Here is a 26534-nt window from a genome sequence, read left to right as displayed (position 1 = left end):
CAGTTCCCCTCAAAAAACTGTTTAATTAAAAAAAAAAAGTTTAAATTATCATCTGTTTTATCCAGTCGAAATACACTGCCATTTTTCCACTGTTCAACGTTTACTCAAGTTTCACTCTACGTTCCTTTGAACTTGCTAGATCGCTCCTACGAAAGCGTATGAAACATCAAACACTTTCAAAATTAGTTCCCCGAGCATTCAAATAGGAAACAAGTAAAAGAAGAAAAGAAAAATTGTGAATCGAAATTGAAAAAAAAGGAGAACCGTACTTGCAGCCATGTGCGCCACAAAGAAAGGGTCGAAGAAAAGAGGAAAAATCGATTGAACAAAAACGCAAAGTCAACGAAAATCAACCGCATTGAAAAGAGAAGGGACGACGAGCTGAATAGAAAAAGAAGAAGAAAGGAAGGAGAGTCGGTGGCGGGCAGATAACCAACAGCACAAGTGGAGGCAACGTTATGCAACCGCATTCTGAACGTGGTGTACTCTCGTACGTGCACTCGAGGACATTACACCCGGCGAGTCGGCAGGCCGTTTTGGAGTAGCGGCCACGGGCCGATCCAAAAACACCGAGAAACTGCGACGATGGCCAAAATATCTCGTCAACCGGCGCGCATTGCCATGTCGTCCCGGAATCGGCATGACCTTCTTTCGAGGGGCGGGACCGATTCGATGCACTTTTGTGCCAACGTCGAACTCGATTAACCGTCTCTGATCAACTGTCTAGTTCCGAATCTGCGGCATTTAACGCTCCTTTTACGTAGGTTATCGGTCGATACATTTTCGTGTTGTTAAAAAATACGAATATTCTATTTTTGAGCATTAATTATTTAAAGTTGTGAATTTTTCTAATTATTCGCGTAATGGTAAAATTTTTGTGAACCATCAGTTTTCTTTTTATTACTAATTCTTATAAATTACGTATATTATCGATCATTCGCTTTTGTAGGTTACATATTTTTCTGATTTTTACGTACGTACATACGTTAATTGCTTACAAAATACAAGCGCAGACGCGCGGCTGGAATGCGCGTGGGAATGTCCGTGCAGTGGAAAGAGACAGCGAAAGGAGAGAGGTATGTCGTGGTGGCCGATGAATCGATTGCAACTGATCGTTTCCATTATTTAAAGACTCGAGAAACTATTAGTTTTCCGTGTCCCCTCGGGAATGTGTGTTTCTTCGCGTGCTTCGTTGTTCCACGTTCAGATTCTTCTTTTCTATCCATTACACGTTGCTCGCTTACTTTTGCTCGTTCTTCTTATTTCTCTCTTTCTTTTACTTCGTTCTTCTTATCTTTATCCTTTGGTCGAGTAGGTTATATCACGAGGACTTTCTGTTTTAGTTTGGGAAATGGGATAAGTGAATCGAAAGTATACTTTTATACAGATACGTAGTAGGTTTAAAAGTATACACAGATGTTGCTAATAAAAGGATCTATAATAACTATTCTTTATGTTTACACTTATATCCAAATCTATCCAGTTCTGGGAGTCACAACAGGATCTGTTGCTGGTTGAGCCGGTGTGCAACAATGCGACAAAAAGGACTTCACAGGACATTTCTCGTGCTGGGAAATGGGCACACTAGTGGGATAAAAAGAATGAGGATAAACTAACACAGAGAAACATGTAGCAAATTCTTTTTGGTATCGAGGGTGGAATGACATCATGGATTAACCATAACTGCGATAAATTATATTGATATACAGGGTGGTTGGGAGCTGGTGGTACAAGCGGAAAGGGGGTGATTCTACGCGAAAAAAGAAGTCGAAAATATAGAATAAAATTTTTTTTATTTTTATTTTTTATTTTTTAATTTTTCCATCGAGACAACGATCTACAGTGTGATCCGTTATAACGTACCGCACGCATACCGAGCGAAAATTCAAAGTCGATTTTCTCGAAAACAAAGCTTCAAACGAAAAATTTTTATTCTATATTTTCGACTTCTTTTCACGCGTAGAATCAACCCCTTTCCGCTTGTACCACTAGTTACCAACCACTCTGTATATTTTTATAAACGCAACAAAAGATTGTTATGAAAGTTATTTCTAACTATTTTGACTATATATAATGAAACTATCTAAAATATGTAGAAAATATAGTTATACTATCCTTCCATTGAAATGTAGCGGTATATGCGTCGTAGGACGTTGCGATACGAAGATGCCTCGCTTAGTTGTTTTGCCACAGAGGATTAACACTGTACGACGCACATAATGTAATAAACAAACTCAGGACAAAACAATTTCGCCACTACATGCAACCTACAACCTGCGACAAGTTCAAACCTTTCGGTACCCTCCTTGACCAGTATAAATAGACGACAATATCCTCCAGACACAGTCAGTCGCACGAATTAATATCAGTATTGAGTCAGTCAGTCAGTCAGTCAGTCAGTCAGTTGTGCGAATCAATATCAGTACCACAGTATCGTGCAATCTTATAACGAATAACATGAAGCGAGCAACGCTTGCGATTAACTTCTACATTTTAAAATATCTGTAAATATAGTTAATTAAATTAACTCGTCTCATTATTGATTTAACCAACAACACGTCACACCGTCCATCACAAAAATAATTTCCGAATTTTCCAATCGTTCTCTATTACTCAATTTCTCTACAATTTCTGTAGTCTAGGAATATTAACCACGATGTTTCCATTAATTCGTTCAAAGCTTCTATTTTCGTAGGAACGTAATGCGCACGAAGAACGACGAGGAACACCGATAATTAAAATTCACAAGAAATAGAACACCGTGGTGGATCTAACGGCATCGATCGAGAACCTTAGAAACATTAATCGGATGAACGGGCGGATCTCGACTAATATTATTCTCGGCTGGATTTAGGGATTTACCTGATGAAGATGCACCCTTCTATAACGTATCGAAGTTACAACCAGCTCGAAGGCGTTGGATCGCAAGTGGTCTATGAAGTATTCCAATTACAAGGAAATTTGGTAAGATAATCTCTCAACTAGGAAAGATAACGCGAAGTTTCTACGAACTCATAAAGAAAGGCGAGACGTGGTTCGTGTACCGAGGGAAACATTAATATCTCTAATGAAACAAAATATCAGAACTATGTAAAAAATAATCAAGTATCGAAGTTACGATGAAATTCTGTGATATTACGTGTGACTGCGGATTGAAATATGAAATTTCATCAATGAGAGATAAATTGTAGCGTAGAACGGGTAAAAGGAGCATGGCGAGGCGGAGCAACAGAAAATAACAAAGATAGAAGTAACTTGAATCGATTCAGTCTGCCGTGAATACGATATCCTCGTATTCTCCGAAATCCGTAAATCGAAGGTATGACAGCGTACGTGTTGCATATATTTTGGTACGAGCTTATCTTCTACTGCTATTTCTATTTCAACTTCAAGGATTCTATTTGAAATCATACATTTTCTATACAAAAATCACTATACAGAAACCAACAACTACCTTCGTTTTACTATAACATTACAAAAGCGAATTAAAAAAAAACCTCTTAAAATATTTTAAATTCTTTAATTTTTGATCTCGCACAATTTTATCAGAAATATCTCAAAGTATCTCGCACGTGTTGTACGAGCGTTCATCGGAAGAAATTGAGAACAGAAAAAAATGTGTTGGATGTCGAACGAACGATGTAGGGAGAGGAAATTAAAAGAGAAAACAGCGGAACGAGAATACATCTGACACTCTAATCCGGGAGTGAATGCGGTGGGACAGCTGTATTCCCAGGAGAGTCAACACTGATAGCAACGGCCATGCAATTACCGGCTTCAGCCCGAGCCATGGAAAAGCCGGTAATTAGTTAACGTGCTCCAGATTCGATGTTTGAGTAGATAAGCTGACAGCCTGACCACGGCTGCATGCGATTCATGTGGCTTGATTCATGGTCACGGTCAAGGTCATCTAACGAATTTACTCATCTATCGTACATTCTACAGGCCAGCTGCGACATTTCGCGCGGTTATGCCAGTTCACACGTTTCCTGAACGTTATTGATTCTTAAATCCACAGTGTTATTACCTGATAACATATGTGTATTATGTACGTATAACGTAGAATTTTACTGTTATAAATTATCTATCTGATCATAATGAAAGTTGTGTTTATATTTTTGAATTGAAACTATATTCTTTTATTTCATATTCTTGTGGCTGACATCGAAACATTTTTAAAACACGCCAGCGTGAAATACACGGTGTGTACGCCAGACTAAAACTCTTCAGTGCTCGCTCCGTTTGACGAATCGTGCCTTATCTGTGGTAGGAACGTCACAGGATCTCTGACAACGCAGCGCCGTAAGTCTTTGCAGAGTCGGCGATCTCGAGATTTCTTAGTCGCGTCGCGAAAAATTCGTTGCCACTTGGAAATCCAAGAAAGTGGAGAAGTCGACGTTACGAGCAAATAAGCTGACGAGTTTACCTTTCTTCCAACATTGTTTGTCTTTTGTTCATTTTCTATACCACTGCACCAGTAAATCCGTTCACAGTCATCCGAGAAATAAGATTCCAGCCATCGCGACCGAATAACTCCAAACGCTATACATAATACCACGAAACGAAAGCATTAATTAAACGCAATCTACGCATCCTGGCGTTGGAATCATTTGCAAGAAATATAGTGTTTCTGTAGGAAGAATGAAGGTGATGTTCGCGATATTATGCACCGAAGGAGCATGGGAACATCCGTGGGGGAGCGTCACCGGCGTGGAAACGTCCCTGAGTCTCGTCGGGATACCATTTTGACTTTTAAGCAGGCTCGTGTGTAAATAGACCATGCATTCATGCATTAGGTTGTTTAGAACGTTCACGGACTAAATTTTAACAAAATTTTACACCGATGCATTTTCATAAAACCAACTTAATTAATTACAGAAATTTAATCCCAATTTTATCAAACAGCATATAAATATAATCTAAAACTCAGCAATAATTACTATAAATAAATTGTTTGCTATACCAGTACTATATATACCATTTATACTACATTCCTATATATTGGGATAAGGGTACAATAAGTCTTTACATAAAGTTTCTGTCCCACGGTGATCAACATAAAAAAGTTAAAGAACCACGATATTTTATACAGTTTAAAGTTTAGGACCTCGATACTTTAAGAAGGTTATATCCGAACGTGTGTCGGAGAACAGAGAAAATAATCAAATAGCCGACGTTTGGTCGTGATCGTCTTTCTGCTGGTCGGCATGTACGGTTGAATCGCGGCCTGGTGTAGCAGCACGTGGCCGTTTATGGGAGACACGATGCCCATTGGATGGCAAGCCGGAGTCGAGTCACTGGACGTGTGGACGACCCTGACCTTGACTGTTGGACAAGGAGAGGGAGACGCAACACCGTGCAGCTGCGTTCACAACGGTACCACGGCATCGACTTTGGATCGTCGCGATTTTAGATGACCGACACGCGCGCCTGACCTAGATCGAGCTACGGATCTGATTGATCTCCTCGTTAGGACCATTAACGTGCATAGATTCTTAGCGACGTGAGATTTTTATTTCGAACGAATTTATCGATGGTTAGGCTTAAGTTAGGTTTAATTTATAGGTGATTAGATCTAAGTTAGGATCGTAGACGATTAGATTTTTGTTTCTTTTCTTTAAACGTCGTTCATTTATTTTCTTTAAACATCATTTATTTATGTCGCAGCTTAAACACGTTAAAGCGTCCTACATTTCTTAGTAATTTCACCGAAGTGAAAAGCAAGAAAGCGCGAGGATAATCAATTTTTTCACACACCGGTAGCATCTCTGCAACCATTGCAGAATGTTTTCGAAAAATGTATCGAGAGCATCGCGATGAAATCTGTGGGAGGTAACAAAGTAGAACAAAGCGGTGAACTTGATCCAAGGGACACGTTGTCGCGAACAAAAAGATGCGCTGCTGGGTTAAGTGCGTGTGAATCGAGCTTGAGGCAACACACGCGCCACGTTGCACGCTGCGCGCGAGAATGCGCGAAAGAGGAGGACGCTAGTCCTCGTCGTACTCGTTGGACATGGTTTGTTTGCATTCCGCGACCATGAAGCGGTCGTCAGTCTTCCATGAAAATTATCGTCGCGCATGGGGCCCAATGCCCTTCGTCTACCAACTTATCTCTCTTTTCCGCTTAACTTTTTTTTTTTCTTTACTCGTCTGTACATACATATGTGTGCACGAGTTTCGTACGAAGTTTCTCTACACGCCTTGAGAAGTCGCGACAATCAAGGAATTGCAGAGGACGATCGCGTCGAACAATGGCTACGCTGTCGTCGATACGTCGCATCGTTTACCTCTTCCTTTTGTATCGTCCTTTTTCAACGTTCACGATTACTTTGTTTTTCTATTTTTCGTTAATACGTTTGGTAAGTAGCCTTAAACAGATGTATTAAAAATTCTTAGAAAAAAAAAAAAAAATGGAGAATAATGGGATTGTGTGTAGAGCTTCCTGACGTTTATAGTCTTCCATTAATGCAAATTTTACACGTTACATTTACGGTGATTTCGGGTTAACTTGATTCGAGAAAATTTATGCGACATTATTTTTCCCTTTTGAAGCAGAGTTACTTTTTCCAAATATTCCAACATATTTCGTATTCTAAAATGCAATTTGGAAGATTCTCACGTATCATCATCGAACGAAGGTTTAGGGAGCTCGTTTTTAAATCTGTACTTATTCTATTTGTTCGAAAAATAATCTAAACACTGGAAGCTCGTAGCAAAGAGGAGTTTTTATCCAGCTCGGCGTGGAGTTGCAAAAAAGCTTTGAATAATTCACGGTTTCGACAACTCGTTTAGCGCGGCGCGTTAACGATAAGACTACGAAATGACAGGTTTAACGGTCGCTGGCACGGTTCAGCCAGAGGGAGCCTCAAAGAGATACGTCCTCCTATGTATGTATGCACGCGTGTCGCATTAACTATGCGATCGAAGCCTGCTCTGCATATTTTCTCATTCGCATGCGATCGCGTACGCTCGTGTGTGGGCGTTTTCATTGAATCGCCCCGGCGAATAATGAACTTTAAGTTCTAGCGTAGCGTAGCATCCTTTTAGTTGACAACAAAGGGGTGGAGAGGTATATATTAGCATCACGTGCCGCGTCCAGAATCGACTGAAACTTGAATTGAAAGCCCCGCTTTCAGTGAACCTCTGCAAATAGAAATTACTCCGCTATACAGGGTACCCAGTAATCATGTCACAATCTCTAGGGGAGCGATCTCTACGTAAAAAAAACAATTCCGAAATGTATATTTGTTTTCTGTCACACTACCTTGAAATTCGGCTGCGCTGTGTCTACCTTAAAAAAATATCAGAAAATTGTTATGACAGAATTAATGGTATTACCGAATTGGAAATACCAAGGAAGAAATAAAATCATGAATTATTCCTGACAAAATTCTATTATTTTCTCTATTTTTAATAGCGAACAAATAATAATATATGTACGTTAACTAACTGTGAAAAAGTATTTTAATTATTAATGTAACGAATGGTTATCATTAATATACTAACTTCAATTATTTTCTACTACTAGATAATACTAATATAATAATAACAATGGTTAAAAGCGAATTTCTCTGGAAATCTAAAAAGCTCGCTACTGAAAGAGTTAATATTTCTACAATTTTTTTTCTTTCCACAAAGAAAGAATCAATTTCTGTTTCATCCGGAGCGCCGACATTTCCTTTGAATTCCAGCTACTTTTTCTCCGTACGCGTCGTATCAGACAGATCTGCACGCAGCGAGATTAAAATCTACGGTGTGTCAGATGGCGCGCGTGTTCTCATGGAGAACCGGATATCATCGCGCAGTCCGAGTGACAACCCAGACAAGGTAGATGAAAAAGAAAAGAAGAAGACACGCGACAACTTCTCTTCAAAATCAGAAAGAGAAGGTGCGAAGAAAGAAAGAATTCGATCGAATTGAAAGAACAGAAAGAAGATGGAAACTTCCTTCTTATTTATGCATTAAAGATGCCAATCGATATCCATCGATATTGCCATTCTCGAGTGGCGCAGACCGTGTCTCGACCACAGCCGAAACTTAAACTCCATTTCACCGTGGTATTTCAAGTAGTTGCTGAACTCTCGAGAAACTTTAATATCCCACGTCGCGAAAGATTAAAGATTCAACCGCTACTTGTCATTCCATCGCCACGTTTCACGCGGACTCCCATCGTCGTCTAGCCGAAGCATTTCACGTTCCCTCTTGCTTTCATCTTCAATCCCTCTCGCTTTTTCAACGCCTCTTCGCGCCTACGTAGGGGGTTTCGATGGTAAATCGTTTGTGGAAACACCAAGCGCTCGCGTTCCTTTCCGTTACTTTTAACATGATTGTACCGCAAAATTTGGAGAACTCGTGGGGAAGAAGTGTATGATGTCGAGGTCGTTTGTTGTCGATGGATTCGTTGGGTTAGATGCATGAAAAACGGCTTTGAACTTAGTTTTCATGAATTTGCGTACTTTTCGTGTATTCTTGACGACTATAATTCAGAACTAGATACACTAAATTTTACTTTGGGTACGTACTACATTTACTTGTTTATACAATAATTCACTGAAACCTCTATTAATCTTCATTAGCACCTAATTCGAATGACGTATCCCTTCAAAGAAATCAAACTCGCAAAAACAAATTCTCTTTAGGAATTCCAATGGTTTGGAGAAAAAATGATCATACAACAACTTACGAGTATCTCGGTGAAACGAACCGTGAAGACATTTAGCACTATTTTTCATTCTCCAATGTTAAAAAAGTGTCACATATAAAAAGTGGCCGTAGCAACAACGTGTTTTAGTGGCAACATGATGCATCCAGTTCTGGGAGTCACAACAGGATCTGTTGCTGGTTGAGCCGGTGTGCAACAATGCGACAAAAAGGACTTCACAGGACATTTCTCGTGCTGGGAAATGGGCACACTAGTGGGATAAAAAGAATGAGGATAAACTAACACAGAGAAACATGTAGCAAATTCTTTTTGGTATCGAGGGTGGAATGACATCATGGATTAACCATAACTGCGATAAATTATATTGATATACAGGGTGGTTGGTAACTGGTGGTACAAGCGGTAAGGTGGTGATTCTACGCGAAAAAAGAAGTCTAAAATATAGAATACAAATTTTTCGTTTGAGGCTTTGTTTTCGAGAAAATCGACTTTGAATTTTCGCTCGGTACGCGTGCACTTTATCACGTCTCGTTATAATGGATCTCACTGTAGATCGTTGTTTCGATGGAAAAATTGAAAAAAGAAAAGATGTTTATTCTATATTATTGACTTCTTTTTCGCGTAGAATCACCCCCTTTCCGCTTGTACCACCAGTTACCAATCACCCTGTATACGCTATTATACGTGCATATAAACCATTGATTATGCTAATAAGAATTCCATAGAATATGTAATTTGATATGTTGGAATCTCTCGCTTCTGTTCGCGCTGTTATTATTAGCTTGTCCGAAAAGTGTCTTTCTTTCGCAAACGTGTTTTTTACAAGAGTGCACCTTCACAGAAACGTGAAACCAAGTCTGTGAAATGTTGCGATGTTTATCTCAATAGAACAAAATGGATCGTACGTAATTCGACAAAATAATATAAAAGAAAAAACGTTGTGTGTTTATTATTTCCTCATAAAACGAAAGAAACTTTTCGAACAACCTAATACGTAGGAAATATTCGAGCAGAGATATAAATTGTAAACGTAAGTTATATTGCGTTATTTGTTATTATATGTGTTATTATCGTTTTAAATTATCGTTCAAAAAGAATTCTTTTTCTAGGATAACGTTATCGCCATTAGCCTTTGAGAGACTAACAACACAAAGGATCAAAACTGTATTTATCAGAAGACCATCCTGCTCGAGTCACTTGTTCGGATCTATAATTTCAATAAGGTGCAAGTGATACGAAAGGTACGATCGAGATTGAAGAGGCCATAAAGGCGTAAATCTCGCAGTGATCGGTAGTCAATCTTCGTATGCAAATATGGTGCACGGTTAAGTGCATGACGGTGCAATTTCACGTAGAGGCCAACGTGCCTCGGCGTCACTTCATTGCTGAAACCAGCAGGTACTTAGTCTGCGTTCACGTGTACTGCTGTTTAAGAATTTCTTTACTATTACACATTCTACATATTCAATATGAAACAAACTAACTATAAAGTAAATAATAACTAAATATCTAATAAATACTTGACCAAATATTTAAGAACACACTTTCTTAACACTTTGCTGACCGCTAGAGGTTCAACAGCATACGCACGTCGGACCAGCAACTTAGGCGCAGGTTCTCCCTGGCGCCGGCTCTGTTTCGGTTTAGACTCTCCAATACCATCCTTTTCGTTCATCGCGAACGGTAAATTTTTCAAATTGATATAAAACTGTGGGAGCTTACAAAGCAACGCAACTGACGCAACTGAGCAAGATACCTTAGTACAAATTACTACTCAAATAATGAAAAAGATTGTCAGTGACAAAAAGTCGATTAATAGGCTATCGGTCGGTAAGCGTCGGCGACAAAAACCGATTAATCGGCTATCGGTCGGTAAAGTGTTAAAACCTTCATCATTTTTTACCAATTCCATATATCGATTTCAGAATTTATTACGATTGAATTTAATATTTACTCTACTAACTTCGAAGCACTGGTTCAACCTATCGCAACGAACACCGACACCGTTTGCGGAGAAAAAGAAGCAGCGACAGCAATGGAGCAATGGCAGCCACCGTTGATGTTGAATTTCAAAGGGAACAATGACAGACTGACGGTAATATCGGCCTCAGGAGAACTTAATCACGAAATGTCGGCCGAGTAAACTAAAGCCGTGGCTAATATTTCAATGTCATGGTGATTTCTCCAGATTAAGAAAGACAAGTTGCAGAAAAATCGTTTTTACATAAATAAGGACAATCCTCTGTGTAATCTTCCTCTATTGATCAGCAATTTTAACCAATCATAACCGATAATAACCCGACATGATAATTATCGCGAGAATTATTTGAAGCAACGTTTAGGTTACTAGTGCCTTCGTGTAGTATCTTTGTTATCTTGAAATTTTCCAATGGGAAATCGATTTACTCGTGAAAAAGGTGTGAATATCTCGGACAGGTCTTTATCGAAGTCCATTTCACGATCATGATTCTGAAAATTGAACGTGCACTATTCTCACTGGTGGACACTGGTGAGGGTGTATCGGATGAAACGCGAGAGGTCCCAGGCGGCCTCAGAGGGGACGAAATAAAAGCGATCAGAAAAACGGATAGAGAACAGAAGCTGAACGAACCGAGAAGAGGTGACATTTCAGATATGAGTTTCGCGGTGAACCACAGTCGGCGGTTGGCGAGGTCAGTGGCGCTTTGCAGAGAGCCTGATGGCGTCTCTCTCTGAGAAAATCGACGTTAAAAATAACTTTTCACCGGCCGACAATAGAACACGCGATTCCGCGGACAGACGCGTCCAGAGTGGCTCGTATCCACTTCGTCGTGCATGTCCACGCGCACGAAACATCGATTTCCCTGGTGTCGCGTTTATTTCAACGTTTTCGTTAAATCGGCCCTCATTGCTGATCGTTTTGATCCGTTGATACATGTCCGTTAATTAACTTGTTAAACGACGAAACCGAGCTAACTGGTTATCTGGATCGATAATTTATTGCACGTATTAATTTCTTTACTTGGAAAATTTAAAAATAGATTCTACATTATATACTTATGCTCGTAATACTTTGAGATATGTACTTTGAAACTGTTATAAGTTTTTAGTTTATATAACTGACACGATACGTAAGATTTTTGTATGTGCATTTAGATCAAGGAAAATTTCAACAAATATAACGATCGAATAACAGTATGATAGTAAAAACGTCGATAAAATATGACTGTATCATGGAATCATCGCTAAGACATTCCTAACACCGCAGAACGATAATCACGACAATAATCACGACGATTGGCAATGATTAAAACATCGGTATATTAAGTTTGATTTGGCCTGTGTGTTGACCTAGTGCCAGCAATCGCGTTTACGTCAGACAACCGTGAGAGACTCGACTTCATCGCCTATCTATCATTCAGTCATAATTACCGGGCGAATTATAATAAAAGAGAAGAGAAGATAGCCGGCAACCGATGGTTTTGTTCATTTTCTGCGATCGATCGTCCACGTAATTACGCACGAGAGTGGATAGTTATATAAACGCGTTCTTTGTTGTCCGGGGAAAAAAGAACAGCAATTAATAGGGCGTATCAAGCGTGGCGCGTGCTGTTGCTTTGTTTTCGCGATAGAGGCTCTTTCTCTAATAGGATTTATCGATTCTCAAGAATCTTCAAGAAAAGTTAAAATATTTGATTCACATCATCGATCGAAGTTAGTTTTTAATCGATATAACGTTTACTTGTAATTTTTAGTAATTAAACATTTATTTCTATCTTTGTTTTATAATATAAAATTTAAAAATACATTTTTTGCGATTTGCGTCGTTATTTAAACGTCAATCATTTCTATTGCTGCTTTAATCACAGATTCAATTTCCACACCAATAAAGCTTGAAAATAAGTAATAATGAAATAATCACCGAACTTACTTATATAGGAATCAATTTGTATACCTTATAGGCGAATCAAAGATTGTCCATTATAAGAAATTATAAAATTGCCCATGATAATTGTAGAAATATTCGATAGAAAATTACTTAATAATCGTAATGAATATCTGGCGCCATTTCTGATAATAGTAATATTATTGCATCAATTATTAGATAATTACCTTCAATTATATCACAGCGTGAAAATCAACGCAAAAAATAACTATAAAGCAAGAATTACGAAGAAATTCAAATAAAATAAAGAACAAAATTAATGACAATTGACTGAAAAAGAAAAAAGGAAAAAGTATAGATGAATAAACGAGAAACACGAACGACGAGGTATCCGGCGTTCTCATACATCATTTGCTAATTCATTGCAATTACTGTTGGTTTGATAAACATCGATGTAATATTTACATTGTTCTCACTTATGCGACTTGGGTTCAGAGAAAATCGTCTGTCATTACATCGAAAACGAAACGACAGTCGTGTCTATATTTTTTGACAATAGCAGTAATCATGTTTCCTAAGATTTGATTACATCATGAACGATAGTTTATTAACGAAGGCACTTGCAACCTTGTAACCTATTATGCGTAATAATTATGTTTTAATAATATATGTTTATATATATTAATAATATTATATATATTATTATATATTATATATAATATTATATATATTAATAATATGTTAATAATATATATTTAGTAATAATTAATTATGTGTAATATTTAAAAATAAGACAGTGTTCATTATTTACTACTATACAGATTTAACGATACATTATTAAATCATAAAAAAGTATGAAAAAATTGACGATGCTTTAAAAAGTTGTAAAAAAAGTTGTAAAAAAGTTGTAAAAAATTTGAACTCTCGAAACACCCCCTTATATACATCGCCATAATTCTCAATCCACGAAATAAAGCCAACCCTTTGTTTCCATTCTCATAAACTGCGATCGATTGAATTTTATTTTAAAAACCTGTGCAATTGGAGCACGCTCTCTCATTAGCCGTAAAAATGTCGAAGGAAGAATCGCAGACCGCGTACAGAAGCTCTACACACATATAGCCTGCGCATACAATACTCACTATTCATTGAAAAGCTTCTCGCAAAGCATTCTCGCGACCAGATGTACGCTACTTCCCCCACTCTTCTGCAAAGGATCCATCAATACTCGCGGGCGAATCTAAAAAACCGCGGCGTCATTCATCGCGACCGTAGACACAGCTCTGTCGATAATGAGGGAGAAGATGGCGGAAGTACGACGGGTGCGCAGAGAAGCGGGGCAGAACGAGCCAAAACGTTCTCATTTTTCTTTCTCTGGGCGTTGCTGGTAAAGTTGAGGTAGTAATTGTAACGGAACCATTAAAAGCTGCGACAGAATTCTCCGGCAAATATTAGGTACGACCTCGATTGTAGCCGTGACGGTGGATGAAGGCGATAATAAAAGTATCGTACGTAGTAGTAGTGATAGTAGTAGTAGTCTCGTACGCGCGGTAGTAGAGTACGAATAGTAGTAGTAGGAGTAGTAGTAGGTGGTCGGTCGCAGTCGCAGTCGCAGTGGAAGCAGAATCGAGCCTCTCTGGAGGGAGGTTTCGAGAACGAGAGACTGAGTAGGGGATGGTGAATGTGGTAGTGTAGGGGGGGAGATAGAGAGAGAGAGAGAGAGTGTCTGGTTGCGCTAGGTTCGCTCGTTGCAGTTGCAGCACTTCGTAATGAATGGTGCATCGCGCGCGGGGCAACGCCCTGTCAGCCAGCTGACTGAAATCAACCGAATCGAACCGAATCTTCCCGAATATCGCCGAACGACTTCTCAAACGCGCGCTTATCTTGACACCACTCCCAAATATTTTAATATAAATCAGCAATTTTACTTATTATTACATTGCCTGATGATAATTAGTGGATGCTTATGCATTTATGGGAAATTCAATCTTACAAGAATGCACAGAATGCATATAATATGCGAAAATATCCAAAGTTTAGTTCTAATTAAATTTATGAAAGTACGAATATGTACAAACATCTGTTGTCTAGTGAAGATAATTGAGCCTTCAGAAAAAAGCTGACCTACATCTTTTGTAAATCTCTCAATTTCGCTATCTAGAAATACAATTGACATATTATCAAAATATAACATGTACTGCAACATAACTTTGTCTAACCTTCAAGTGAATCGATATATCTATATCATATTTCAATTATAATTTCACAAAATAAAATTTCAAATCTTTATCGTCCAAATGCAGCATAAAATACCATTCTGAAAAAGTAACTGAAGTTCGAACTAAATGAGCCAAAGCTGCTTTTCTCCGAGATCTATCAAAGCCTTTTTCGCATCCCGTCCTTACGTCTCGAACAGAGAAATACGAAAGACGAGACCAAAACGAAAATGAACGAAAAAAGAGAGAACATGTATCCGGACAGATCGCGTTAGCATGTCGACGGGACGAGTTGCGAAGAAAGGAGACAGCAAGTTCTCTCTGTAATCGCAGTCATCCCCAATAAACTGTTTGCCCGACAACCCGACCCGGTTTGACATCTGCACACAACTACATATACATATATATGTATGGATCGGCGTTCAGGTTCACACATACACGCTGTCCCTTTTCTCGATAAGGCTATGACTGTGCCTTCAATTCGCCGATTCTCGAAACTGTGCCGATCCGTAAATGGGCCATTCGCAAAAGGTTCTGAGAACAAACCTTGTGTGATCTTACAAAGGTGGGATACATTACGTGCGAACTTGCTCCGTTTTGTTCATATACAAGCGCCACTAGAAGTGGCAGAACTCTACCTTATCATCGTGATCGCACCTTGGTATTAGAGTGTAGAGAAGACAACTTCGTGAAGTTTGATATAGGATTTCGTCACTGTTCCAGTGAAGATGATTGTTTATACGTACCTGAAACAGAAAAAGGAATTATACGTGTTAGATATGTGTATTGTATTGTGAAGTATTGTGTTGTGGTATAGGGAGGTATAAAACGTATTATTCCTTATATATATGCAGTAAAAGAAGATTATATTATATAGTGAAATGATATTGCGAAATGTAAAAAAATAATCCTTTTTCCGGATTGACGATACTTGAATAAATTTTACATTTACATTTGGGAAAATTAGAATCTACCTTAAATTGACTTGTCTTTATTAACTTTGTTATTGAATTAACCTTATAACTTGATTATTCCATTTACTCTAATTTCCATTTTAATTCATTCCTATTTTCAGCCCTGTTGATGCTTTGTAATTCCATTCTCCCTCGTGATTAAATCACCGACTCTATACAATTTATGCTGTATTAAAACCTTCCTTCTTTACAGTTCAATTAATGCCCTTAAACAGAAACATTATTTTCAAAATATAATTTATTACGATATCCAATTCTGGAATCTTTCGCAATTTTCACGTTAACAATTAACATATGGTTTAGATTATATTCATCAAAAGGGGGGAAGATCTGTATTGCTTTAGGCAGCTAATAGACAGAAGACGGAAATAACCGTGTATAAACATAAAACGGATTAGGGACGGTAACCCAGAAAAGAACTGTAACTAGATAAAAATCCCGTTTGGACAACCTGATATTGGAATACGCAGGAGAGACACGCTGTCATAGAGGGATAGGGAATAAACTCCTCGGCGAGGCAACGAACTCGCCAGAGGCTAGTTGATGCAAGCCTTGTAATACGTGCAGCCTCCGCAAGAAGGGGGTTATTTGGTTTTGGAGCTTGCCAGGGTGAGTTCCAGCAGCGCTGCTCTGCACCCGACACGGGATGGGCGAGGGCAACGGGCGTGATGTCACGCCCTGCTCTGCAGCAGCAGCACGAGAGGAGAGGGAGCGATTAGAAGAAAGATGACCAGCGACTCCCTCTCGCTGCTGCTTCCAGGTATACAGGGTGTTTCGGTAATCATCGTACAATAGGCAAAGGGAGATTCTATATGAAAAAACAGGTGGAAGATATAGATTGAGATTTTTTCATAGGACCTTTCGTTTCTGAGAAAATGAAATTTGAGAATTGGTTCGCACGAACATGCGTGTGCCAATTCTTAATTAAACACGTCCACGCTCTATTTCCTTGAAACAATTTCGTTTTTATGGAAGAGGGAGCGCCGTATAAAACTTCTATCCTATATGCACGATTTATTTTTTCACGTAGAATAATCTTACTAATTGTATCACGATTACGAAGACAACCCTGTATAACGAGAAGAAGGGCAAAAAGACAGAGAGAAAGACTGAGAGCGAGATGTGGATGTGGTGAAATGAAAAGATCCCGGAAAAACTGTAAAGCATGAAAAATGAATGATGAGTATGCAATGTGAAAATGAAACGGAGAAAAAGAAGACGAGGGTGGACTGACAGAAACTCGATGGGGTGTATCACAATGGAAATGAGGAAGCAGCTACGATAAACAATATATGTGTTATATATATATATTAGGTTGGGCTAGGCACGCCTATAATTGTGGATATAAGGAGGCTATCATAATGTTAGTTATAATTAGATTGCGCGTTTTTATACAAACTTTTATTTTCATGAATGCAAATAAAGAAACAAAATTTAAAAGCAAAGTTGGTTTATTTAGTAGCAATCACAGAGAACACCATATTTTGAATATTTTGTGTATATTTGCACATGAAAACTGCAGGAGTTAGTTCTAAAAAATTTGCTTACTAAAAGTTCACTAATGATAACCAAACGATAACTCTGAAAATTACAAACTAAAAACCTAATTGAAAAGAAGAAAAGAAACAGCAAGGGCGTGAAGAAGACAAAAAGAAAAAAAGCTGTTGAGAGGAAAATAGTGGAACAAACGGAACGGAAACGAAAAGAGAATGAGAGTAGCGTACGAATCAGAAGAGGGGCAAGGAAGAAGAGAAACCTCTGGAAAAAGAGGGGAATGGAGAGACGAAAGAGGGGGAATACGTAGTAGAAAGGAGCGTCGCCCGGGCGAGTGGGATATCGAGCGACGTCGGGACGCCGACCCACGCAAGCCGTGACGTCACGCGACGCGTCAGCTGCTGCTTCCGCGCAGCAAGCCGTGCACTAAGCTCTGTGGACCCCACCGGCTTCTCGTCTTCCCGGATCTACGCCGGGTCTTCCTCATTCTGTTTGCACGGACGAAAACGTGCTCGCCACATGTGCCCGGTTTATGTACACCACGTTACACGCCTCTACGCGTGTTTTTATTTTTAGTTTTAATTTCTCTTTCTCTGTTTCTCTATTTATTCGTCGTTCATGCTGCAGTGAAACATGGACAGATCCAGGTTTCTTTTTTCGGAACTGCGTACATTTAATCAAGAGTCTGTCTTTTTCTTTTGAGCTTTGTTGCAACTTACTCGCAGGTTTTAGAGACGGATTAGTTTTAAGATAATCATTGGCAAAGAACATATAGATTTCAACTGTTTTAAGTATTAGAATTTTGGAAATTGGCGTTTAGAAACGAAAAACTTGGGAATATTCTAGAAACAAATATTAAATAATATATTTTTGACGTTATAACTTCACATAATCTCTCCTTAATATTTCATATTACGTAATATTGTAATACTTTAAGCTTGAGTAGAAAAGATGTGAAAGTTTTAATATGATTTTATGCACAATAAGAAAAGCCTGTTATATCCGACGCTTAATTATTCAGTCTGAATCCGGTTTACATTAAACACAAATGATTTATTCGTTACTTTCATGGAAATTTTGATGCATCACCAATATTTTATTGCGAACAAAAAGAAAAAGTAAAGTCACGTTGGATGACCAACGTTTTTTCATCATGAATCATTCAGCTTATTCAGATAACTCCGCCCTGTCGTTTAGTTTTCAAAAATTACATGTATTTATTACTAGAGTTGGTGTATACATTTACTAACTAACAATAAGAGCACGTCTCTGTTTTACATGTTGACGTGAGAGCTATTTTAATCAGAGAAAGCATTGAATTCAGAAAAAACGTTCTGAATTTCCAACAAGGAGAAAAATATGATAATGTATTTTGGAATTTTTACTAAAAGTATTTATACAAAAGATTAACGTACTATCGAAATTTTATATTAAAATTTCTTTTATAGCATATCAAAAAAATGAAAGTTAAAGATTACCAAAGGCCATCAAGATGATCGCACTTTTTCATTTAAAAATTCTTCTCCATTTAACTCTGTCGAACGAAGCTGGGGAAAGTAAGGTCAAGGGTTAACAAAGGCCAGCAAAATATTTACTCTCTTCATTCAAACCTTGTTTCTATCTAAATCCACCAATCTCACGACCAATCATCGTCCAATTTGCATACAACAGGATCGTTTGTTCATCCGGATTTCAAGTCACACGGTTGACCTCCGATACATCCCGATATATCCACACGTGGTATATCATACATATCTCGATTTACATATACCTACCTTCGACGCAGTCGGCGCGTTTTCCCGCCATTTTAGTCGCAGAGACAGGAAACGATCGGTCGGCGTAGCAGCGTCTGGCTCGACCCGGAAGTGGAGTGCCACGAACGCTAGAGAGAATGACGACGAGCAGACGCGTACTACAGAGTGGGAGAAACAGGGGAAGAGAAAGAGAAAGAGAGAAAAGTCATTGTCTATGAATTCCTGGCGGCCTTCCGCCTGGGCGTATCTCCGCGACCGGACTGACTGCCTACGAGCAGTCGCGTGCGTCTATCCGGTACGCGGCTACTTTCACGTACCACGACTAGCGATGGGATCAAGTTCAATATGTATTTACGAATTTTATTCATATTCAGTAACCAAGGTTCGCTGTACAGGGTTCGAATATTAATCGTACGATATAACGGCTCGTTCGAAATTTTATAAGCGTAGAAAATCTTGTATCTAATCTATACTTTAATATTTCCATGAATTTTCAAACTTTAGAATTTTTTGAGCTTCCGAGAATCTTCAGAATTTTAAATTGCCGAAATTTCAATCTTTTCTAAGACAATCTTTATAAGACAGGTAAAAAAAATCTTGTATATTGGTAAAAAGACTTCCGATGATAATAATACAATAGTAATATCTAATAGTAAATATATGTAGTAATATACGCAATAAAAATGTTTTTCAACAAATAATTTATATTATTAGTAGTCTGATAATGCGATAAAAAGTAGTAAATATTACTTGGAGTGATTAATGCATCATTGATTTGTACACTTTGGTTATTACAAAACAACAAAAATGATCGGATATTTATTTTATCGGTCAGTGTTCGAACTTTCGCGACCCGGTTGAGGCCATCACTAAAGACGACGCGTGCAACGACTCGAAATTCCAATCTCTGCTCGATAAAACGTGTCCGCCTACGTGTCACCTCTAGCAGTGACACCGTGTTCTCGAACGATTCGAAACGCTTCTCTTCTTTACTTTACGGGACATTCGTGAACGCTGTCCTCCACTTCGTGGGTATCGCCGTGATGACGCATACACTCGTTACAGATAATCGGTAACCTTGAATGCAACCGGATAAAGGATCGTTTTAAATGTATCAGACGATTATTTATAACTTTTCATACTATGTACTTACACATTTTTCGATTTGAATGCTACGTTTGAAAGTTTATACACCTACATAGGAGAATCAATGACGATCAACGATACCAGCTAATGGTTAATCTACCAGTCAAGTTCATACGTATCTTTTCAAAAGGCAAGCACATTTACTTCCTTATTTGATTCTAATACATTATCTTGGCCAAGAAATATAGCTATTCATAAGCGCACACCATTATCAAACTCTCATAACCTATCATTTCAATTTTTCAACTCGATCTAAAACACCGTACTAAATTCCACGTATTTCAAGCTCCGCATGACGAAGAATCGATGGAAAACGGCTTTTTATCGACCAAGGCGAATGTTCTGACTATCGTTGGCGCAGCCAACGCGAAACCAAAATTGTGAAATTGCTGTTGTAGAAAGAGTGCCTCATCAAATGTTTTTCCTTTCTCTGGTACTCTTCGAATACATAGCAACGAAGCACGAAGCATCAGACGGGTCGGCAAAGTACGCCAATTGGCTAACGCGATAAATGAGTAGAATAAAACGAATTGACCGTACGATAGGTTAGGAGCATCAGCCGGTCGGCCAGTCAGTCAGGCGTTCGGCTTCCTGTGACGCATCCGATTGAACGAGCAAAGAGGAATGAGACGCAGTATGCAAGAGAGCAACAACGTTGCCTGGTACCACCAGACACCAACTGACGCCACTCTTTCACGTGTTTCGCGTCCGTGCCACGTGGGTGGCACGAATAAAGTACGCCCATGACGAAACTCATTATCGGCGATCGATCGAATGATTCATCGGGCCTCAGTGCCACTAACCTTCCGCTTCCTGATTTTACCTGTAATTAGAACGACCGTGCTAGAAATCCTGTAGTAGGTACACACAATCCTGTTTACGACCACCGGTGAACCAGAGACACAAGGAGGAGGCGGAGTGAACGTCGATCTCTCCCGTGTACGTTACTCTGTCTTCTACCATCTCTGCATCGTACTAAACGCCGTGCTAACGGGACGCCAGGGACTTGGAGAATCTAACATGCGTCGATCCACGGTTTCGAGATGCTTTACGCTGGCGATTGATTATCTAGCGTGGGATTTTCAACTTGGAATTTAGGACGGCTGTTTTTATTATTGGGCAGAGAAAGGGATTTTTAATTATCCAGGAAATTGTGTTCGAGATTAGGGTTAGCTTTGATTTATGGAAGATAGACATTTTAGACAACTATATTAAGGTTAGGTGATTTAAGCTGGATTTGAATCTTAGGAGGTGAAGACTTTAGATGTCTATGTTAGGTGCTTTGGAAGGTTAAATTTGATTTTCGAAAGATATAAATAGAGTAGCTGCAGCTATGTTAGAAAAGTAATCATATCTTCATTAATTTCTTGATAGTTCAAGCAAATAGATGGCATCCAATGAAACTATTACTGTATTAGATGCGTATCTTATCGAATTGCAACATTGAATTTAGCAGTCCTAACTACCCAGAAACGTAATTCCCCAATTATGTCGAGCATTACGTTACCAACTGTTATACACGGAATTACTAAATCACGTTTAAAACGCGATACGAATCAAACGATTAGGAACGTATCTATCTCAATAATATATTAACTTCACCCAGAGAAATGATCGAAATCTTTATGTTTAAGCGTTATATTCCATAAAGTCCTACGCGGTTCCATAATCGGCGAGACCAAGTATGCAAGACGTAGGAAGTTCGTGGCAGCGAACTAATAGCCGTAGTAATCTACTTCCTATTCTCTCGATCGCAATAAAGCGGCTACGTCTATTTACGAACTGACTTTCCCGCGACATACACCGCGTATAATCATCCTGGAAGTTCTATTTTCTAAAATTAAATACCTATCTGTTCCCAAATTTACTACAATCTTTCGCACGACTCAACGTTTCATTTTCAGTAGAATCAAAAAGCGAAGAAGTTTTATTTTACTGCAAGTTTAATCGGTATGAAATCATTGTTAGATGAAAATAATAACGTTATATAAATAATTTTTAGAATATAAATTTTCGCATTTACAAATTATACAAATCTTGCTAACAGGTATAAATAATTGATATACATATAAACTACGGGTTGGAACGTTACACGCATAAATGTTCTTCTAGCTACAAATAATAGGAAACTCCATTACCAGAATGAACTTCCCACTCGTAGGACCTCGCCTCCTTAAACGACTCTCAACAATTAAAATCAAACCTGTCGAAGCAACCACTTCCTCCTTCGCTCACCACATAAACCCACCACACGTGTACATGTACAAAGGGACACTTACAATTATCAGCGTGAAATTCGCGCAAAACGCAATCATCATGAACGGTGGTCCGCATTAGTCGCACGACAGATTGCAAAACGTTTGGACGCGAAAGCTCAGCGTGTCAAAAGTCAATGACCTTTCGGCTTACTCCAGTGACCAAAGCAGCGACGCTGGTAGTAGCGAGTGCAGTGTACATGCAAAGCCCTAAGGAATGCCAGGTGATGGGGTCACATTTAGTACATAGATATACATCTATTTGCAAATCTGAATCAAATCCTACGTCCAAGGTTCGCTACACAGGGATAGAATATTGTCTGGAAGATATACTGTAGATATTTGCCAAGCGATCGATATTCACAAACTCTGTGGTAATGGTTTCCAATCTCCAAATGACCGCTACTTGCAGATTTCGCAAAATTTCAAATGTCCAAATTGTCTACTTTCTGTGTTTCTAAATCGTTAAATTTCTAGATTTTCAAATTCTTAAAACTTTAGATTGCCAATAGTCGACGAAAGTATCCAGACACTTGTCTATTTGGTCAATGTTGTTATGCACTTGAGGCTATCACTAATGGACACTCTCTCTCTGAATTTCTCTCTGTTGTTGTTCGACGATAGTAAAGTAGTCGACTCTGGCGAGGCTTTTCATCCTGCTCTGCCGTAATGGCCGCTTAGGGTTTACGCTTCGTCGAGCAATTCGCTGAATCGATCGACGAGAGACGCTACGTCCCCCTCGTAGCGCGTGCTATCGCTTTCTTGTCGATACCAGGCAAAGATTATCGGTTGGTATCGCGGAAACGAGAAAACAGTAGGAAACGAGCAACAACCGAGAAGAGGTACGGTGTTGGTGCGCTGGTTCGCGAATGGCGAACGAGGAAGAAGCGACGATCTATGAATAGATCGTGAAAGAACGTGAAAGAACGCCAAGAGCCATGGAAGTCCATGAATCAACTCTGCCTGCGAGAGTAGTCGCAGTTTGAATTCGTTGAAGATAGCAGAGGTTAACACAGGTTGATCATTTCCAAGATAATGTTTGATCCAAATATGGAACATGGATTTTACCAATAAACAAACGATGTTTACAGTTTATAATCCACGATAAATACTAGTTTTATTAAAAGTCTTCTATTAATGCCTATAGCGATAAGCATATACGCGAATATTAGCCCGTTTAAAAATTTCATAGGGAAATTTCAGTAAAATTTCAATAAAACGTATTTTCCTCGAATTCACGTTTTATCTAACAAAATACATATTGCGTGGCAATAGAATTTGCTTAAACTTCGTTATCTGACCAAACGATGAGAGGTTCGTTTTAAAGATTATCTTTGCATCGGCTGAAAATGGAAGAAGACATGTCAAAGTAAATTGCATTTTTGCAATGTTGCAATTAAAAATCGTGATTCGTACAATTTCTAGTCGACGTTCCTAGACTTGGGACACACGCGTGTTTCGAGTATAAATAAATCGACCTTGACAAAGTCGAGGCCATACCAGTTTTCAAGTAGAGAAAAATACCGAGTGCATTACACTCTCGGTAGGATCCCGAAGGAGGAAAAGGTCGGAAACGGCGATAGCCGTTAATCAATGTCATCCAGCGTGTACGTTGGAATCTACAAATGCATCGAGGTCACGATATCCAACGAATCTAATCACGAACTTGACTCGATAGGAATACGGAAGGTTTCTCTTAGGTTAAACAGCCTGTGTTTTGACAATGCTCTGTGAATAGGTTCGTCAACCATAGAAATGATTAAAAGACGTCTTTGAATACTTATCGAGTGGATGTAATAAAAACGTTTCAATCCTCGCCAGTGCATAAAACACATTTAATAGTATCCTTCGCTAACACAAGGAAAGAAAATTATGTTCGAGTTTCCTGAAACGTGTTGCTTAATAATAATTGATTAATACTGCCGTGCATGCAGGTGAATAAGTACGCTTTCAAACGATCAGCTTGTAGATTTATGTACATTAAACGAAAAGATCAAAGACATCGTCCTTGATGTTTCTTGCGCCTTTGCGTATATACGAGAAGGAGAACTAGTTCGTCTTTTGTTTTTCATAATCGTCCTTGTGAAAGTTTCGTCCTTTCAGAATATTACAGATTACAAGGTTACGATAATTGCGATAATTTTGATCATCGCATTCAGTCTTTAGAACGTCCAATAAACATATATGAATATTAATGAACATGAATATATGAAAATTCTTCTCCTTCGTTATTGAGAAGATTAATTTAAAGAATTTTAATTAAATATCACGATTGCTATAATTTTTCAAACAAACCAACATTTCCCATACATGGTAAATATAGTTTCCTAGTTAATGATCTATTAGTTGCTAAGAAATGATTACGATGACTAACATGAATGCATAACAAATAATAGAAGAACATAAATAATAAATGACGCCTAATAAGATTATAAGTGAAATAAGGTTTTCGTTAAAGGGCTAATTATATTTGTCTACACTCTCACTAACTTACATACGAACTTATATATGACTCAAATACATATTAATAGAAAGAATCTTCTTCTATTATTAATAACTCAATCAGATGTGCTAGATCAGAAAATAGATCTCGAGTAACGATTTATCATTGGTTTATGTGAGCAAGGATATAGAAGAATGTAATATTGCAAAGAGAACGACGGGGAACGATATTCCTGACGGGCGAAATCGTCGTAGAAGAGCAAACGGCGCAATAAATCTTGCGGACAACGTAATTCCATGGAAATAGAAATCCTTTCGCCGACATCTTAAACCGCCATTGGTCGCGGTCGATGGCAGCGGAAAAACAGCGGCCGTCGCGAGTGAAACTGCATTCTTGTCAAGTACGTTTGCGGCAATCGTAACCGATCATTATTCCACACAAGGTGAACCGGCAAGCTTTTCCAGGAAATAGCTACGAGTAGATCTCCACTTGCAACGATAATTCGTCCGTTCGAATATTAACGATGATTGAGATTTTCAGAAGCGAAACTATCCAACTGCACTTTTCAACATCATCTAAACCCGTTAAAAAGAGTATAAGATTGAGATACGAAAATTCGAAGCATAGCAGTTCTGAGCCAAAGTCACCTCTCATTGTCACTGAATGCACGTATGGTTAATAAAAATCGTCAACATTTCCGACGTCATGCATAATCCATTTACGCGTGACACCGACGTGTCGTCATCGACGGTCAACGTGTTAAATCGATTCCCTAAAAATTCGTACAACTGTACGAAATTTTACCTTTATCGTATCTGAAGAACAGAAAATACTGTGGAAAGCCGTGGCCTGGAAACCGGCAACGAGCCTGCAAAGAAACGGGAGCGACGCGGTATGCCGCACAACGGCGCAGATTCATCGAGAGAGATCGTGGCTATGAATAGGGGAGATAAATAGACAAAGCATAGGCTAGATGGGTGCCGGGTGCCGGGCAATCGTAGACAGGGAACAGGAGGCAAGAAAAGAATGAAAGAAAGAAAGAAAGAAAGAAAGAAAGACAGGTAGGAACGGTGTGAGGTGTTGCAAACAGAATACTCAAGGTTCACGGGAGAGGTATGCGGATCTGAAAAGCCGATAGAGCCGAACGAGCGAAGTAAGCTTTCGAGGGAGTATTATGCGCACGAAATGGACATGCTTCCAGAGTATGCGAGTATATTTCAAGCGAAACGAATATTTACTTTGCAATCGAATATTTCATTTGGAAAAAGTTCCTTTTTCTTTGATGGATTGCTGTTCCTTTGAATCGTAAGACGAACGAAGAGTATAGAATGATATATGTTCTCTGTACTTTCTATATTTTGAATACAGTACAGTCTCGGTTATCCGAGTACCGTTTAATCGAAGTTCCGCATTATCCAAGGTGCTTTCAACCGTGCCACAACTACATTTTCGCTGAAATTTTTACATGAAAAGTAGGAAAGTGTAAACATAGTCAGATATTGTGAAAGCAGTTAATCAAGCCTTCAACCGATTAAATAATTAATTACACCTAGATGTTAATTAATTACACAGCATACGCGCAATATTGCATTCTCAACATTTTTCTACGATTTTATTGTACGATTTATGCACGCTAATAGACGTTTCCGTATTATCCGCGTTAAGCCCTGTCCATATCGTCTCGGGCAATCCAGGTTCTACTGTATTTTACCATGGAAATAACAT

At 38.8% G+C, this 26534-nt stretch overlaps 1 protein-coding gene and 1 long non-coding RNA gene across 3 annotated transcripts in view; one reads left to right on the top strand and one right to left on the bottom strand.

The window, feature by feature from the left end:
• LOC100748243 (helix-loop-helix protein 11) overlaps nucleotides 1-26534 on the bottom strand; it is a 149658-nt gene that overhangs the window by 17986 nt on the left and 105138 nt on the right. The gene's annotated exons all lie outside the window — the stretch shown is intronic.
• LOC112212285 lies at nucleotides 5648-13173 on the top strand. The gene is made up of 3 exons (XR_002946102.2): nucleotides 5648-6359; nucleotides 9772-10060; nucleotides 10588-13173. It is a non-coding gene; the product is annotated as an uncharacterized LOC112212285 (long non-coding RNA).

The sequence above is a fragment of the Bombus impatiens genome, unplaced genomic scaffold, assembly GCF_000188095.3.
Source record: "Bombus impatiens unplaced genomic scaffold, BIMP_2.2 scf_0142, whole genome shotgun sequence".
Taxonomy (NCBI): domain Eukaryota; kingdom Metazoa; phylum Arthropoda; class Insecta; order Hymenoptera; family Apidae; genus Bombus; species Bombus impatiens.
The sequence above is the reverse complement of the archived record's forward strand: the minus strand, read 5'-3'. Positions and strand labels throughout refer to the sequence as shown.